The 16508-nt window shown below is 40.4% G+C and overlaps 1 protein-coding gene across 2 annotated transcripts in view; it reads right to left on the reverse strand.

The window, feature by feature from the left end:
- Klhl13 (kelch like family member 13) overlaps positions 1-12781 on the reverse strand; it is a 196922-nt gene extending 184141 nt beyond the window's left edge. The window contains exon 1 of one of the 2 annotated variants that reach the window (XM_087902656.1): positions 12534-12781. The gene's annotated coding sequence lies outside the window, so the exon portion shown is untranslated. The remainder of the gene's footprint in view (positions 1-12533) is intronic. The other variant, XM_085684959.2, reaches the window with a different exon arrangement.
- Between the last annotated feature and the right edge of the window lie 3727 nt (positions 12782-16508).

A 16508-nucleotide genomic window follows, 5' to 3' on the forward strand; every position in this document is an offset into this window, starting at 1 on the left:
GGTATGAACCTGGAAATAGAATTCTCAGAAGAAACACAAAATGACTAAGGATATTGTCTAATGTGTTCAGCATCCTTATCTATAAGGGAAATGCCAAGAGAGAAAGCCCACCCTTGACACTGTCTGGAGCACCAGGACCCACAGGCTGGATGACACCGAGACCTAGGATAGAACCAAATATGAATGGAAGAAAAAAAGCCAATGTGATGATGCCTAACAATATTCTGTTGCATACATCGATTGATGCCTAGCCCAACGGTCATTAGAGTGGCTTCATCCAGAAACTGATGGAAACTGAGACAGAGACCCACAGACAAACATTAGGCAGAGCTCAGGGAATCCTGCAAAAGAGGAGAAAGTACTATAGGAGTCAAAGGGGCAAATAACAAAGAAAACTCACAGAATCAACTAACCTGTGCTCATAGCAGCTCACAGAGACTGAACTGACAACCAAGGAGCCTGCATGGGGCTGACCTAGGCACTCTGTGCACATGTTACAGTTATACAGTTATAGCTTGATCCTTTTGAGGGACACCTAACAGTGAGAACAGGGATTGTCTCTGATTCTTTTACTGGAATTTGGGACCCTACTCCTCATACTGGGCCACCATGCCCAGCCTTAATACATGGGGAGGTGCTTAGTCTTACTGCAACTTGATATGCCATGTTTTGTTAATACTAATGGGAGACCCGCCCTTTCCTGAACAGAAACGGAGGAGAAGCAGATCTGAGATGTGAAAATGGGTTGGGAGGAGAGACAGAGGAGAAATAGCAGCTGGGATGTAAAACAAATTAATTAATTAATTAAAAAACAGACTCTGAGATTCCATCTTCACATCAATCAGAATGACTAAGATTAAGAAAACAGAAGACAAAAGATATTAAGAAGCCCATGAAGAGCCAGGCATCTGCAATGTTAGCAGAAGTGTAAATTGGTACAGCACTATGGAAAACAAGGGGGTGTTTCCTCAGAAAACTAGAAACAGATCTAAGTCTTCAGAGAAGTTTCTTTGTGTAGTGGGTGGTGCTTAACATGGAAACTCACAACTGGGCAAACTGTGGAAAACAAGCATGACATTGGTGTGCTCAGCCAAAAAAAAAAAAAAAATGGGACATTAACTGCCCTCCTCATACTCAAGTATGTAATGGAAGTGGGAGATTTTAAGAACCAGACATTCGGTAGCAATAAAACAAAATAGTGTCTTCTGGACATGACAGGAGCGCTGTATTGGGAACTCACAGCAGCATGCTAGAAGACCTGAAATCTAGAACGATTAGAAAGAAGGGTAGTGAAACATATCAGCATGGAGCCACGGACAAGGACTGTCTACATAGGACTCCATGGACCAATGGGACCTTGAAATTAAAAGGGATTCTGTACATAATGAAGTGAAGATGTAGCCGACAGAATGGGACAACATCTTTGCCAGCTATACATCTAAGAGAGGGTTAAAATCTAAAATGTACAAAGAACTGAAGAAAACCAAACAACAAAAAATGAAACCACCTCATCAGTCTAATGAAATGGACAATTGTTATGAGATGAAATACAAAAGGAATATCTGACATACATGTGAAAAATGTTCAACCCCACTAGTCGTTAGAGAATGGAAACCCATTATATTGAAATTTCCTCTCACCCCAGTAAGAATGGCAGTTATTAAGATAACAAACAACACGTGCACATCCAAGTATACTGTCAAGCTACTCACAGTAGCTAGAAAATGGTACCAACAGGTGAATGGAGATGGAAAAGATAGTACATATGCACAATAGGATATTACTAAGCTGTAAAGAAAGGCAAAATCATGAAATTTCCTAGCAAAAGGATGGAACCGGAGAAATTCACACTGACTGAGGTAACTTGGGTCCATATAACATGTCCTATCTCATGTGTTGATTCTGGCTTCAATTTTTTTGTTTTCAATGTTTATTTCAGAGCATAAGTATTAGTTAAGAAATCAGAAAGGGGCTACGGCGGAGGGGGGCAGAACAAGTGAGGGGAAGTTGTTAATCATAGGTAAATCCAAAGTAGAGGGGTAGAATACTAGAGGTGATGAGGCGTAAGCAGAGGAGGCATGGGAATATGAAAGAAATTGGGGGATGGTGATGGTTACCCCAAAGGGAAGGCAAATACAAAAAGTCAGATGGAAACCTACTATCTGACAACCCAAGTAAAAATACAACTGGAAGGAGAGTAGAATATGTATGACAAGAAAAAAAGGGGAGAATATTGGGGTTTACAGTATGAAGTGAGGGAGGGGCATGAGTTAGGGAATAGGGTAGTAGGTGGGTTAATCAAAACTAAGGATGCATGAAAAGGCCTTATGACAACCCATTAGTTAGCAACCGAATTTCAAAAATATAACTTAAAGAAAACAAAGTGTTCAAATGAAGGTACCCTGCCTTCATGTTTGGACAATGCTGCTCCAAGAAGACACAGGTTGCTAAACGAAAATAACAATGCAAACTTGGGATACCTCCCTCCTTGTTATTGGTGAAGGAAGCCACAGAGTTCTCCCAAACAATATCAGGTAATGTCATTGCCCTTGCTTATTTTATGATTGGTTTTAATGTGAACTTGCCACAAATTAGAATCACCTGAGTAGGGAGTGGGCCACTTCTCACCTGAAGAAGCATCCTGGTTACCTTGATTGATGTGGGAAAAGACCACCCCAATCATAGACAGAACCTTTCGGTAGCAGCACAAGCAAAAATGGCTATGTGTGTCAGAAAAGACAGCTGACTTTTGCTCGCTTGACCTTCCCTCTTGCCACCAAATTGATTTTCCCTGTTGCTGCTCTTGTTGGTTCTTTCGCTGCTAACAGACCCAGCCTTTCCGAGCTTTCCTCATGCACTAAGGATCAGTGGCTACTCAGGAACCTTCCAGCTTTCTAGTACAAGACTAAGACTATTAGGGAACCCCACCTTGAGGACTGATTTGTTGGCTCGGAGTAGGGGACAAGTATTGAGAGACTACTTCCTAATATTGAGACATTCAACCTCAAGGACCAGTAACTACCAGCGTCTCAGCGTCTCAGGTATGATAAAGATGTTTAGGGGCTGTAACCATCTTAAATCTGACTTAATAAATGCTACTAGAGTTTTGGAGCCCAGTCCTAAGGGATACATCTAGCTACAAAACAACTCCTGTACCTAAGGCTCAGGGAGCACTGCAGAAGAGGGAGCAGAAAAATTGTAGCAATCAGAGGATAGGGGATCTTCTGTGATAGTGTTTCCCCTAGTGTCTTAGGGTTTCTATTGTTGTGAAGAGACACCATGACCACAGCAACTCTTTTTGTTAATTTATTATGTTTAAATATCTTTTCTCATTTTACACACCAATCCCAGTTCCCACTCCCTCCCCTCTTCCCACTCCCTCCATCTTCCCTCCACCACACCCCCATCCACTCCTCAGAGAGAGTAAGGCTTCCCACGGGAAGCCAGCAAAGTCTAGGACATCGCAGAGCAACTCTTAGGCAGGAAAACATTTAATTGAGGTGGCTTGCTAACAGTTTCAGAGGTTCAGTCTATTATCATCATGGTGGGACATGGCAGAATGCAGACAGACATGGTGCTAGAGAAGGACCTGGAGTTTTCCACCTTGATCTGCAGGCAACAGGAAATGAACTGAATCACTGGGCATAGCTTGAGCACAGGAAAACTCAAAGCCCACCCCACAGTAATACACTTCCACCAACAAAGCCACACTTCTTAATAATGTCACTCCCTATGAGCTTATGGGGGCCAGTTATATTTGAACTACCGCATTCCACTCCATAGCTCCCATAAGCCTGTAATATCATAATGCAAAATGCATTTAGTCCAACTTCAAAAATCCCCATAGTCTATCAGAACCTCGACAATATTTAAAAGTTCAAAGTCTCTTCTGAGATTCACGCAATCCCCTTTGAAAATCGAAATAAAAAAACAACAGGTCACATACTTCCAACATATAATATAACAGAACATACATTACCAGTCCAAAACATAGGGAAGGGAGCAAAGTGAGGAAATACTGGACCAAAGTGAGCCAGAAAAACAGTTGGGAAAACTCCATACTCTGCATCTCTATGTCCAATGTCAAAATGCTTTTCAGATCTCCAACTCCTTTCAGCTTCTCTCTCTTGGGTTGGTTCCACCCTCTGTTAGCAGTTCTCCTTGGCAGGTATCCCATGGCTCTGGCATCTCCAACATCTTGGGGTCTCCAAAGCAGTCCAGGCTTCACCTTCATAGCTTCAAGCAATAGTCTTTCTAGACCTCCATTCAGGAACACCCCAGACACATGCCTGGCCTCAATGGCTTTCCTTAGTCATAGAATTAGATTCCATAACTCCTTTCTTCTATCCTTGACTCTAAAGCCAGAACCACATGGCCAAAGCTGCCAAGTTCTGCTGCTTGCTGGGGCTGGAACATGGCCCCCCTTGTTCAGTTACACCTTTACCAACTTTCCGGTTTTGATGGTTACCTTCACTGCCTAAGAGTGGCTGTCCTTGAACTTGCTCCATAGACAATACTAGCCTCAACCTCAGAGATTCACCAGCCTCTGTCTTCTGAGTGCTGAGATTAAAGGAGTACATCACTATAACAAGCTCTAAACTTTTCTTTAATTCCTTTTTGCAAGTTGGAAATTTAGCTAGGTAGGATCTTGAGCTAAGGTCACCATTCCCTTTATTTTATTTATTAATCTGTTTATCTCCTTGAACACAGGATTTGGCTCCATTACACTTCCTGGTGCTCCTTTTCTTTATATTTTTACATTTCATATTTTTCCTTTCCACATGATAGAGTCTATACTAGGCTCTTTTGAGATGGCAGCTGCCAATGGGATTCATCCAAAACTTTAGCCTCAGGAAGACTCTTTGGACAAGGGCAAACAGCAGCAACATTCTTCACCAAAATAACACAAGAACAATTTCTAGGCCACATATTAATATTCTTCTCCTCTGAAATCTCTTGAGCTAGGCCTCCCCAGTTCATCAAATGATACTCAGCACCACTGTCTTTCATGCTCCTAATAGTGTGGCCCATTAAACAGCACTTTAAGTATCCAAGTGCTTTTTCTCTTTCTTTCTTTCTTTCTTTCTTTCTTTCTTTCTTTCTTTCTCTCTTTCTTTCTTTCTTCCTCTCTTTCTTCCTTCCTTCCTTCCTTCCTTTCTTTCTTTCTTTCTTTCTTTCTTCCTTTCTTCCTCTCTTGTTTTTTGAGACAGGGTTTCATCATTCTTCTTTGAGCCCTTGGCCACTACTGGGTTTCTTGTATCCCAATGGATGCCTCATATACATGGGAAGCACTAATTGGATTTAGTGGACATTAAAAAAAGAATACATGAAATTGATAAAGGGACATGCTGTAGAGATATGGTGTTATAGGAACTTCTTCAGCCAATAGCCTTTAAAATACCAGCCTACGTTGGGCGTGGTCTCATGTTCTATAAAGTGCAGATGGAAAGTGTGCACAGCCCTCTTTTTGCTGCTGAATTCAGTTATAGTTCCCAGCGTCTGCAGAGAACTGTGGATTGCTGCCTTTACTGTAAGTTTATCCCACAAATAAATAAATCTTTGTTACACCCAATTCTTGGCTATTATGGAACTCTTTGGCACTACTACAAATTGGCACCCACATGGCCTGAGCCCATGCCATTGTCTGGGTCTGGGTAGACCTACAGCAGCCTCTTCCCACCACATGCAGCTGAGCTACCCCACCAGCGCCTCAGTGCACAGCTTAGCTTGGTTGCCCTGCAGTTTTCTGGCAGGCCCATGCCCATGTGACTCAGTTTAACTGTGTGGCCCTACTATGCAGCTAAGTTACCCACCTCCCGTGGCTTCCTGCTGCAACTACCCCCAGGGCTTTCAGGACACCCAGAAATAGTCACACAAAAGCTATATTAATTACAACACTGTTTGACCAATAGCTTAGGCATATTTCTAGATAGCTCTTACATCTTAAATTAACCCATTTCTATTAATCTGTGTATCTCCATGAGACTGTGGCCTACTGGTAAGGTTTTGACCTCTGTCTCCTTTGCCAGCTACGTGACGTCTCTTTGACTCTGTCTACTCTCTCTATATATATCTCTTCCAGCCTGGCTATATTCTGCCCTTCCATAGGTCAAAGCAGCTTCCTTACTAATAAACAGGAATAAAACATATTCATAGCACACAGAGGGGAATCCCACATCAATATGGGAAAAGTTGGAGTGGGAAAATGGGAGAGTGGATATAGTCATATTTTATTGTATACAAGTATGAAATTCTGAAAGATAAAATAATTTTAAAAAAAACAAACAGCAACAAATGCGGGCAAGGATGTGGACAAAAGGGAATGCTCACACACTTCTGGGGGTGATATGTGGTACTGTGAATGACAATGGCCCCTATAGACTAATCTATTAGATTGCTTCGTTCCCAGTTGTGGACAATTCAGGAAGGATTAGGAAGTGTGGCTTTGTTGGGGGTGTTTCACTGTGGGCATACTTTGAGGTTTCAAAAGCTCACACCAGTCTAGTCTGATGCTACCTGTGGATCAAGATCTAAGCTCTTGGCTACTGCTCCAGTGCCATGCCTACCTGCCTGCTGTCATACTCACTGCTGGGATGATCATGGACTCACCCTCTGAAACTTTACGCAAGTCAACAGTTAAAAGCTTTATTTTACAGGTCGCCTTGGTCATGTTATCTCTTCACAGTAATAGAACAATAACTAAAATATGACGTAAACTAGGCCAGCTACTATGGAAGTCAGTATGGTGGTTTCTCAAAAAAACAAAAACAGATCTATATGACCCAACTATACTCTTCCTGGGTTTTGCTCAAAGTACTCCAAGTCAAGACACCAGAGATACTCACAATCAATGTTTATTGTAGTATTCTTCATAAAAGCTAAGTTTTGGAACCAACACAGGTGACCAATAACAAAAATGGATAAGAAAAGTATTATATATATTATATATAATTATGTAAAACATATATAAAATACTACATAAACATGATATATAATGGAATTTTTCAGTCATAAAGAAGAAAAAAGTTGATTAAAGGAAATTAGAACTTACTGAGATATTCATATTGACTGAGTTAAACCAGTCTCAAAGTGATAAGTAAGTTTTTTCACATCTGAGGGTTCCTAGATTTCATAAAGAGATACTAAATTATGGCTTAAAAGTAGAAGTGAAACTTGGTGCTGCTAGGGGAACAAAGCATACTAACTAGGGACATGAGGGGTAAAAAAGGGAAGAAGCAGAGGAAAATGTGCTCAGGGTAGAATATATTCTTCTAGGGATGTTTCTAAAAGTAAATGTTAACAGATTAAAAAAACAATTTAATAAAGTAGGTGTTATTATTATTATCCCTTTTACACAGACGTAAGCTCTGAATCACAGGGGCTTGAATGATGTCCCTATACCTCCACAGCTACCATGAGACAGACATGGGCTTTGATCCCAAGCAGGGAAGCTTTTGAGTCTATACATATGACTTTGATGATACTCTGGTTTCACTTAAGCAAAAACTTCATCCTGCCTTCCTCTGTCCTTATCAGTGGCACATAGCCAGAAATAAAATAATATCTACTAACTTTTTCAGTTTAAATTACACCACAATCTCTCTTTCTCTCTCTCTCTCTCTCTCTGTGTGTGTGTGTGTGTGTGTGTCCATCTTTTTTTGTTTGTTTGTTTCTCGAGACAGAGTTTCTCTGTTTTGGATCCTGTCCTAGACTAGCTCTTATAGACCAGGCTGGCTTTGAACTCACAGAGATCCACCTGCCTCTGCCTCCCGAGAGCTGAGATTAAAGGCATGCGTCACCACTGCCTGGCACACCACAATATTTTTATCCCAAACTATCTACATGTAATGCATTTGAAAACCACTATAGACAATTTTATTTCAAACATAAAACAGTTATACATTCATCCACATTCATTGCTGTTAACATCTTTATCATCTGGTGGAATTTCATTGAAATTATATGAATGGAAAGCATAAAGTTTGAGTGGAAAAGGCCTGAAAGACAATCTAACATCTCCATCCTAGGGGTGAAGACCTCTTATTTAAGTTTTGAGTAGACCAGGCTTTGAGTTATTGGTTAGTTCTGTCAGTGTCTATTGAGTACTTCCCATGTGTTCTTGACAGTACAGAGACAAATTTATGCATATGAGAACCATATGTTATAGTATGAGGAGCATAATAATCAAGTAATAATGGAATAGGTTAATCGTAGGTTAATTTCAGGTGAAAATGAAATAGGTAAATTTCAGGCAATGCTCAGTGCTACAAAGGGAAGAAGCAAATGGTTTATAAGGAGTACAGATAGCACATGATAAAAGGTAGAAGAGACTACTTCAGAAAGGGTGCTCAAGAAAGACTTCTTTAGAAGTAAAAAGTTAAATGGAATCCTCAATGATGAGACTTCATCCAAACAAATATCAGAGAGAACAGTCACATCAGAAAAGACAAGCAAAAATCCCCAAAGTGAACAACTATTACAGATGAAGGATAGTAAATTTGGAGAAAAAGATAAATCACAGGATCATAAAGGCAGAAAGAACCAAAATCACTTATGACTGCTGAGTGAAGAAATTTTGATGGCTATTCTAATTGTAAGACGATTTGCACTAAAGCAGTGATATGTCATCTTGATAGTATAAATGGTGATACTAAGTAGTATTAAATTCTTAAATTGTAGAACAGCAACACCTGTGCCTAGAATTTGCCTTCAGGTGTCCATATATTTCTAGTCGTGAGTTGAATTTGTGTCTTACCAATGCTTTTAGAGAAAAATCCAAATTGTTAGAAATTTTAAAACTGATTGATATAATTTTGGCTACCACTAATCATTGCTCCCCTTATCCGCAGTCAGTCCTCCTACAGTGACTTAGTGACTTACTTCAGTCATGAGCCTGAGCATGAACAGCCTCAAACAGGTCGTACGCAGAAAGCACTTTTCATTTAGAGCTTGTTCCGCTTGCTTTTGGTTGAACCCAGTAATCATGGGACGTAGTTCAGGTTAACCTGCTCCAATGTAAATGTCACTTCTCTCATTCACTGCCATTATCCCTGCTGATAGCTAGTTAGCCACCATTATGCATATAAATAAGCCCAGCCATGTGAGTGATGCCACCTTCAACAGAGATAAGTCACCGAATCTACACTCCCGCCAGACTGCTAGATCCTAGAACAGTAAGAAATCAAGGATTGTTCTTTTGGTCGTTTTAATTTTTATGATAGCAGCTAACATTTTATTCCACATGAAATTCCAGAGCCAGTATGCAACTGTCCCCTGTGTCTCCTGCCTCCACCTTTTGTCCTGACTGCCATCTTTCTACTTTTCGTCTTATATTTGTTCTTCTGTTACTAACATTTCACTTGGCACAAAGTCATCAAAGTTCATTTATGTTATAGTTGGTCAATTTCTTATGTTTATTGCCCACTTTGGTAAAACATTCCCATTCCCTGAGCATGTGGACAAGTGAGTTTCTTGAACCACTGGCTTTTGTTTTATGCTGCGGTTGTTATTGTCACTGAAGATGATGCTGTTGTGGTAAAGCCTTACTCTGTAGTCTAGGCTAGCCTTGGACTCACTACCCTCCTATCTCAGTTTCCTAAGTTCTGGGACTAAATTCATAGACCACTATTCTTGCCTGTAAAAAGTCTTAATATTTTAGAAGCAGAAGTTGTGATTTCATTTAGTAGTTAAGAGTTAAGCTTGTACCCGCCTAAGATCTGCACGGGGGTTGGTTTTGCCAACATTTCATAATAGAAAGGGGAAGGGCTATTGACAGTTAATGGTGGATGAAGGAAGGAGTGTCCCTTTCTGCAATGATGCTAAGCTGTTCGTGTTCCAGTAAATGACCTCCCACCCATTAAAAAATAGTTATGTTTGGATTTTTATAAGCCTGAGCTGAAATAAGGCTTTACCTTATACCATATATGTTGCAGACTATTAATTGAAGATGTGTTACATTTGTTTATGTTGTAGAATGTGTGCTTAATGGTGCAAAGATGTTGCATTCTTTTATGTTGCATTTGTTTAACTCTGTAAAGTTATGTTATTCCGATTGGTCTAATAAAGAGGTGAATGATCGATAGCAAGGCAGGAGAAAGGCTAGGTTAGGCTGGCAGACAGAGAGAATACATAGAAGGAATCTTGGAAGAGCTGAGGAAGTGAGAAAAGGAGAAAGAGAGGAGGACTCCAGAGGTCCAGCCGCCCAGCTACACAGCAAGCTCCGGAGTAACAAGGTATATAGGATAAAGATAAAAGCCCAGAGGCAAGAGGTAGATGGAATAATTCAAGAAAAGCTGACTAGGAATAAGCCAAGCTAAGGCATTCATAAGAAAGAATAAGCCTCCATGTGTGCATTTATTTGGGAGCTGGATAGTGGACCCCTCCCCAAAGAGCCAAAAGAGTAAAGAGGAATAAAACAATAGCACATAGCCTCAGAAGTATTACTGAACTTTTCAAAGCCTCAGCTTTCTCGTACATGGTATAGAAAAGGAAAGTAGCAATACCGCCTTTAACAAGGAATAGGGAAGGTTCAATGAAATGAACTACAGCGCTTACTCTTTATCTAAAATCCACAAGTACTCAAGGCCGATGCAATAACTACACAATAATTCACAAATATCACTAGTATTTTGTGCCCCTCCTTCATTAAATCTCTATAATTTCTTCCATTATCACTTCTGAGAAAAACTCCCTGTAATTTGAGAACCAAGTTTTCTCCACTGTATACTGTTACTGTAGGTTTAACTACCTTTTCCTGGCAAAGGAATGGCAGTTATCACCTCAGGTAGCCAACCAGATAGATTCAGGCTTTGAATCTTAAACTAAGTCATCCAAACAGAAAGAGAAAACACAGAAAAAGAAGAAACAACCGCACCCTTAGTCTCTGTGTTCTCACTAAAGAATTCAACCAAACTATAACCCTGAGGGTACAATAGGGGTATGCATATCTTGACAGTAACCAACAGCTCTCTAGCTGGAATTAAGCCCTGCTTAATAAGAGGGAAATTGTGCCTGGTACTGGAAACTAGCCAACTACCCAGGGCTAGTAAGATCATGGAGGATAACACACAAACACCATCACTTTATTAAACTAGCGTCATTCTTAACTGCATTCTAAATATTTGTCCTAATAACCACAGTTAACTGTAGCTCTCATACCCAAACAAAGGAGCTTCTCTTCGCAACAGATGGAGCCCATTACAGGAAAACTCAGCTGACGAAAACTCTACAAGTGACTCTACAGTGCCTGGCCCCAACTGAAACGTCTACCACATAACTTCTGTACCTAAAGCTCAGGAGACCTCCCAGAAGGGAGGACAGCCTTAAGAACCCAAGGAAGAATATAAGAGATTCAAGAAAGCAAGATGGAAGTCACCAGGTGCTGCGTAACCTAGCCTAAAAAGTTGAGTCATCCCTACTTAAGGTGCAAAGGTACACAAGGGTAGGAGTAGAGTCAGAGGTCACTAACAACTACCAGAGGCTAGCTGCCCCTCAAGAAGCTTAGAAGACTTTAGGGGTCTTGTACCCAATCACCATCCTTTCACTGTAGCTACTCCTAGCTACCTAAAACCCCGAGAAGGCATCTTATTTCAGGAATCTAAAAACCAACAACTTACAAGTAATTGTGGAAAGGAAGGATGGGACCGTGACTACTATCAACACAAGTGTGGACCTTGGCACATCAGTAACTTATGATCACCAAGGAAAACTGGGGATCTAGTTGAGCCCTGCTTGTATGGGTCATCTGTGACTATTTCACTCCAAGTTATTCCCAAGAACTGAAGATCTCTGGGTTCCACTGGGAGCAGCACCTACTACTACCCTAAGACCACATTCTGAACGTAAGGCCTTTAAAGAGGAACTATGCTAAAATGAAGCTGTTAGGTGAGCTCTAATCTAATCTAACTAACGTCCCTGAAAGAGATTAGAACACAGGAAGATAAAGAAACCAAGGACACTAACAGGAAAGATCCTGGGAGTGCACAGGAAGAAATGGTTCTTTGCAAGCCAAGAAGAAAGGCCAACCTTTTGGACATTTCATCGTGGATGTCCAGCCTCCAAAATGATGAGAAAATATTTTTCTGTTGGTTATGCCAGACATTTCTGGGGCATTTCCATAATGGTGTCACTAACGAGCAAACAGTGTCCCCAGAACAGTTTGGAGATACTGACTTCTTTGTGCTCCAACCCCTAACCTCTACTCCTGTGTGTGGTGTGAAAAAACAGACACACAAACATCCTTCCTAGAGTCTAAGGGAAGAGAGGTAAGAGAAGAGAGCTCCCTGGTCAGCTGAGAAGGTCAGCCCTGCTATGAAGCCATAAAAGTAATGAGTCCAGAGATTCTGTTTACACTCCAGGTTCCTTCCACGAGTTTCCTGATAGGCCCCAGACATCCTGTAATCCTCCTGAGGCAGTTTCCACACGTACAGCAGCCTAGGGCCACAGTCACTGATATGCTAATCTTCTCACTTGCTGCAAAGCCTCTTCTGAGCTCCTTTTTTTTTTTTTTAGTTCCAAGGACATGGTCAACTCACCTACAAGGGGTCCTGACAACCGTCCACCGCGGGCCGCTCAGAGGAGTTTCATCCTGTTACTGGTGCCTTGTGCCTTCCAGACCTTCGTCCACCGCCTTTAGCTCTCTGTTCAGCACGCCTGAGTCAAGCTTGAGCGGGCGAACTGAAAACCACAGCGTGTGCTCGGCAAGCTCATCCAGGTGCTCTGAGTCAGCATCCAGCTATGCTCAACCCACAGCAGGGTAATCCATAGGTTCAACGGGGAGAACAAATTACGCATGCTGCAGATGTGGCCCTTCTGCAGCAGAATGATTCTCCCCTCTCTGTGTAGGCTGGGTCAAGGGCAAGGCCTCTATCTCGCAGCTGGTGATTGAATGCCTCTTCCACAGGATCTGTGGCTTCCTCACCAGCTGGCACCTCTGAACCTCACTACTCACTAGCCAACAAAGATAGGGCCCACTAGAGAGATCAAGTGAATTACTGTTTAAAGGCATTAAATGACAGAGTAGCTTATTACAAACAATTAGCCAAAGCAGATATTTTATTTCAGGATGGGGGAGCTTGAACTCAGGGTCTCAAATTCATTAGTATATAGAAATTGAGCTATTCTAACTGTAATGAAGTCTCATTTTAATAAGGTTTAAGATCTAACAAAATTTGTGTAATATCATATATAAACTACTTAAAGTTATATTTTGTAAAATGATTAAGTATGCTTCAGTAGTTCCTATGAATACCTAAAATGATAGGTTCAAAAATGTGAAAAACACAGTTATAAAAAACAGTCCCAGCCAGGCCTAGTGGCATATACATTTAATTCCAGCATTTATGAGACAGAGGCAGGTGGATCTCTGTATTATGCCAGCTGAATCTAGAAAACAAGTTTCTACCCAAGCAAAGCTATAAAATTGGGACTGTGTCTCAAAAAACCAAAAAAACCTAAGTCTCAGCTTATTAGTATTAATCTCATAAAGGTTTCCAAATCCACTTAGCATATATAAAAACCACTTCAAAAAAGTGATGCATATATATTCAGTTAGCAACTATTTCTAGGGAAGAGCTATTTCACACCACATCTTTTTTCCTCTCTTGTTTTTTTTTTCAAGCCACTCCAATTTCCAGCGTGGGGAGGGGAGGAGCTCCAGAGGCCTAGACCTGAGGAGCTATGGGCAATTGGTGGCTACCGAGGGAGGAACAATCACTTTTCTTTGGAGAAGCAGCCACTGTTAGGTTGCCCATGACTCGGTGGATGTCCCCCCAAACCATTCACATGTGATCAACATAAATTGTTCTAGAAGATGATGACAATATTGATAGAAAAGAAGTCAAGAGGAATACAGGCTGGTGAGTGCTGGTGGGAGTTGGAAGGAGGTAGTAGAGGGCCAATAGAATCAAAATATATTGTATGCAAGTAACAAAATTTCAAAGAACAAAAATATTCTTAAAACAATAGAATAACAAGTCAGACAGGGTCCAAGCACTATAAAAGGGGAAATGGAGATGGGGCCCCCTGTCACCAAGAAGCTATTTGATATTGATTACCTGCTGGCAAAGGGAAAATCAGCTTACTCCAATGGAGTGTCTGGGTATCTCAGCTGCATTCCAGGACAGGTCCCATGGCTAGGAGTGCCACATACAAAGAACTCCATGTTTTATGCATGTAAAGGAGGGGAACAACATTTTGTTTTAAATTTTTGTCTTTTTTTTTGAGGGAGAGAGAGGGGGAACATGAAGTTGGGTGGGAGGAGAGGAGAGCTAGGGCGGGTTGAGAGGAACATATTCAAGCATATTGTATAAAAACAATAAAAAAGGAAGGGGGGTGGGGAAATCTATAGCTCAATTAAAAACAATAAACAAAATATAAAAATAATTTTAATAAAACTAGAACGAAATGTAGTTTGCTATAAAGATTTCCATATATTCTTTTCCCCTTATTTTCTATTATCTTTATGGCAGAATCACGAGAGTAGAAAGGTAGAGATTAATGAAATACTTAGGAAGAAAGTACAACATAAACAAGTGATACCTCCAGTATGGTGAAATTCTGGCAAATGTCTCTTATTAGACATTTTTATTAGTGAGGGTTCTCCACAGAAACCGAACCAAAAATAGAGACACATTATTTTCTCAGTTAGCTTTCCATTAATATAACAAAATACTTCAAGTGATATAAATAAAATTAAGAAAGGTCTATTTTCATTCCCAGTTGTAGAGGCACGCAAGCCAGGGGAGGCTGTCATGTTGCTTTTCAGCCTTTGGGAAAACATTATATCACAATAGAATTTTGTGGGAGAGGAATCTTCTGACCTTATGGCAGGTTGGAAACAAAAGAGACAGCAAAGAATTGGGGTGGAGAGAGGAAGTAGCTGGGGTTCCCGACATACTCAACAAGGTCATGCCTTCTGTAACCTTACTTCTTAACAACGCTATACCTTTTAAGAGTTCTACCACCTACTAATAATGCCATGGGTTGTAAATCAAGACCTTTAACACACGAACCTTTAGAGGACACTTTTTCCCAGCCATAGTGCTTACACACACACACACACACACACACACACACACACACACACACAAATTAAAATAAACATTTATCCCCCCCAAAATTCTATTGGTATTTTGATAGGAACTGAAGTGAATTGTACATTGTTTTGCTTCAGCTGGTATGAACATGTCAACAACATTAATTCTTCTAGTCCATGAACATAGATTCCACTTACTTGCACGTTCTTCTGAATTTATTTTGTCGGTGCTTTTCTTTACCGTTTTGATTATGTAGCACTTTTTTTTACCTAGGTATTCTCTTTGAATTATTGTTAATAGGATTGTTTTCTTGGCTTCTATATCAACTAATTAATAATTGCTGTAAAGAAATACTACTAGATTTTATATATTTGCCTTGTATGCTACAAATGGACTGGACCTGTCAGTTAACAGTCTAGTGTTCAGTTTCTGTGTGTGTGTGCAGAGTCTTGAGGGTTTTCTAGATATGAAATCCTACTATCTGCAAACACTGAGAGTTTAACTTCCTCATTTTAAATTTGGATGCCCTTCTTTTAATTCTCTTGGCTATTTGCTCTAGCTAGGACTCCCTTCTCTAAACTGAATCAAAATAGAAGTGGGCATACATGGCCTTTTTCCATATCTCAGAGGAAACATGCTGCCATGGTAAACAAAACAACATAATGTTGATATCAAAATAAACATAGAAGCAGTCGGACAGAAGAAAGTACTAAGAAATAAGTGGACATATTTATAGTCATTTTTTTAAACAAAGACACCAAGAACATAGCAGTTCCTCCAATGAATGTTGCTGGGGAAATTGGATACCCAAATTCAGAAGAATGAAATTAGACCTCATTCTCTCTCAAGTCACAAAAATCACATGAAATGGATTGACTTGAATGTATGTTCCAAACTATGAAATTACTACTAGAAAGCATAAGGTAAACATTTCAAGCTGTTGCTCTGCACAAAGATTTTTAAACACAGTCCTACAAACACAGACAAGAGTAAACACTTGCAAATGAGAGGACAACAAACTAAAATTTTCTACACAGCAAAGGAAACACTAAAGATGAAACACACGTAATGGGAGAAAATAGTTGGAAACTCAATAATCCAACACTGTATTAATATTCAGGCAGGAAACATACATTATAAAAGTGGGCAAGCTAGGAATGGTGGCACGTAACTGTAGTGACATAGGCTCACAAAGGAATGGGAGGATCACAACTAGAGACCAGCCCGGTCAATTATCCAAATCTTGTCTCCCCAAACAAACACAGACAAACGTGAATTAGTCTAAAAGTACATTTCTCAGACATCCGCCAAGCATATGAAAAGTGCTCAGCATCATTATCAGGGAACTGCAAAGCCAAACCATTATGAGATTTCACATCACCCACTCAACAGTGGATATTAGCAAAAACGGATGCAAAGGAAGGCACATTCTCATTTAATGTTGGTAGGAATATAACTTAGTACAACCACTGT

Source organism: Myodes glareolus, chromosome X (genome assembly GCF_982192425.1).
Source record: "Myodes glareolus chromosome X, mMyoGla1.1, whole genome shotgun sequence".
NCBI classification, from domain to species: domain Eukaryota; kingdom Metazoa; phylum Chordata; class Mammalia; order Rodentia; family Cricetidae; genus Myodes; species Myodes glareolus.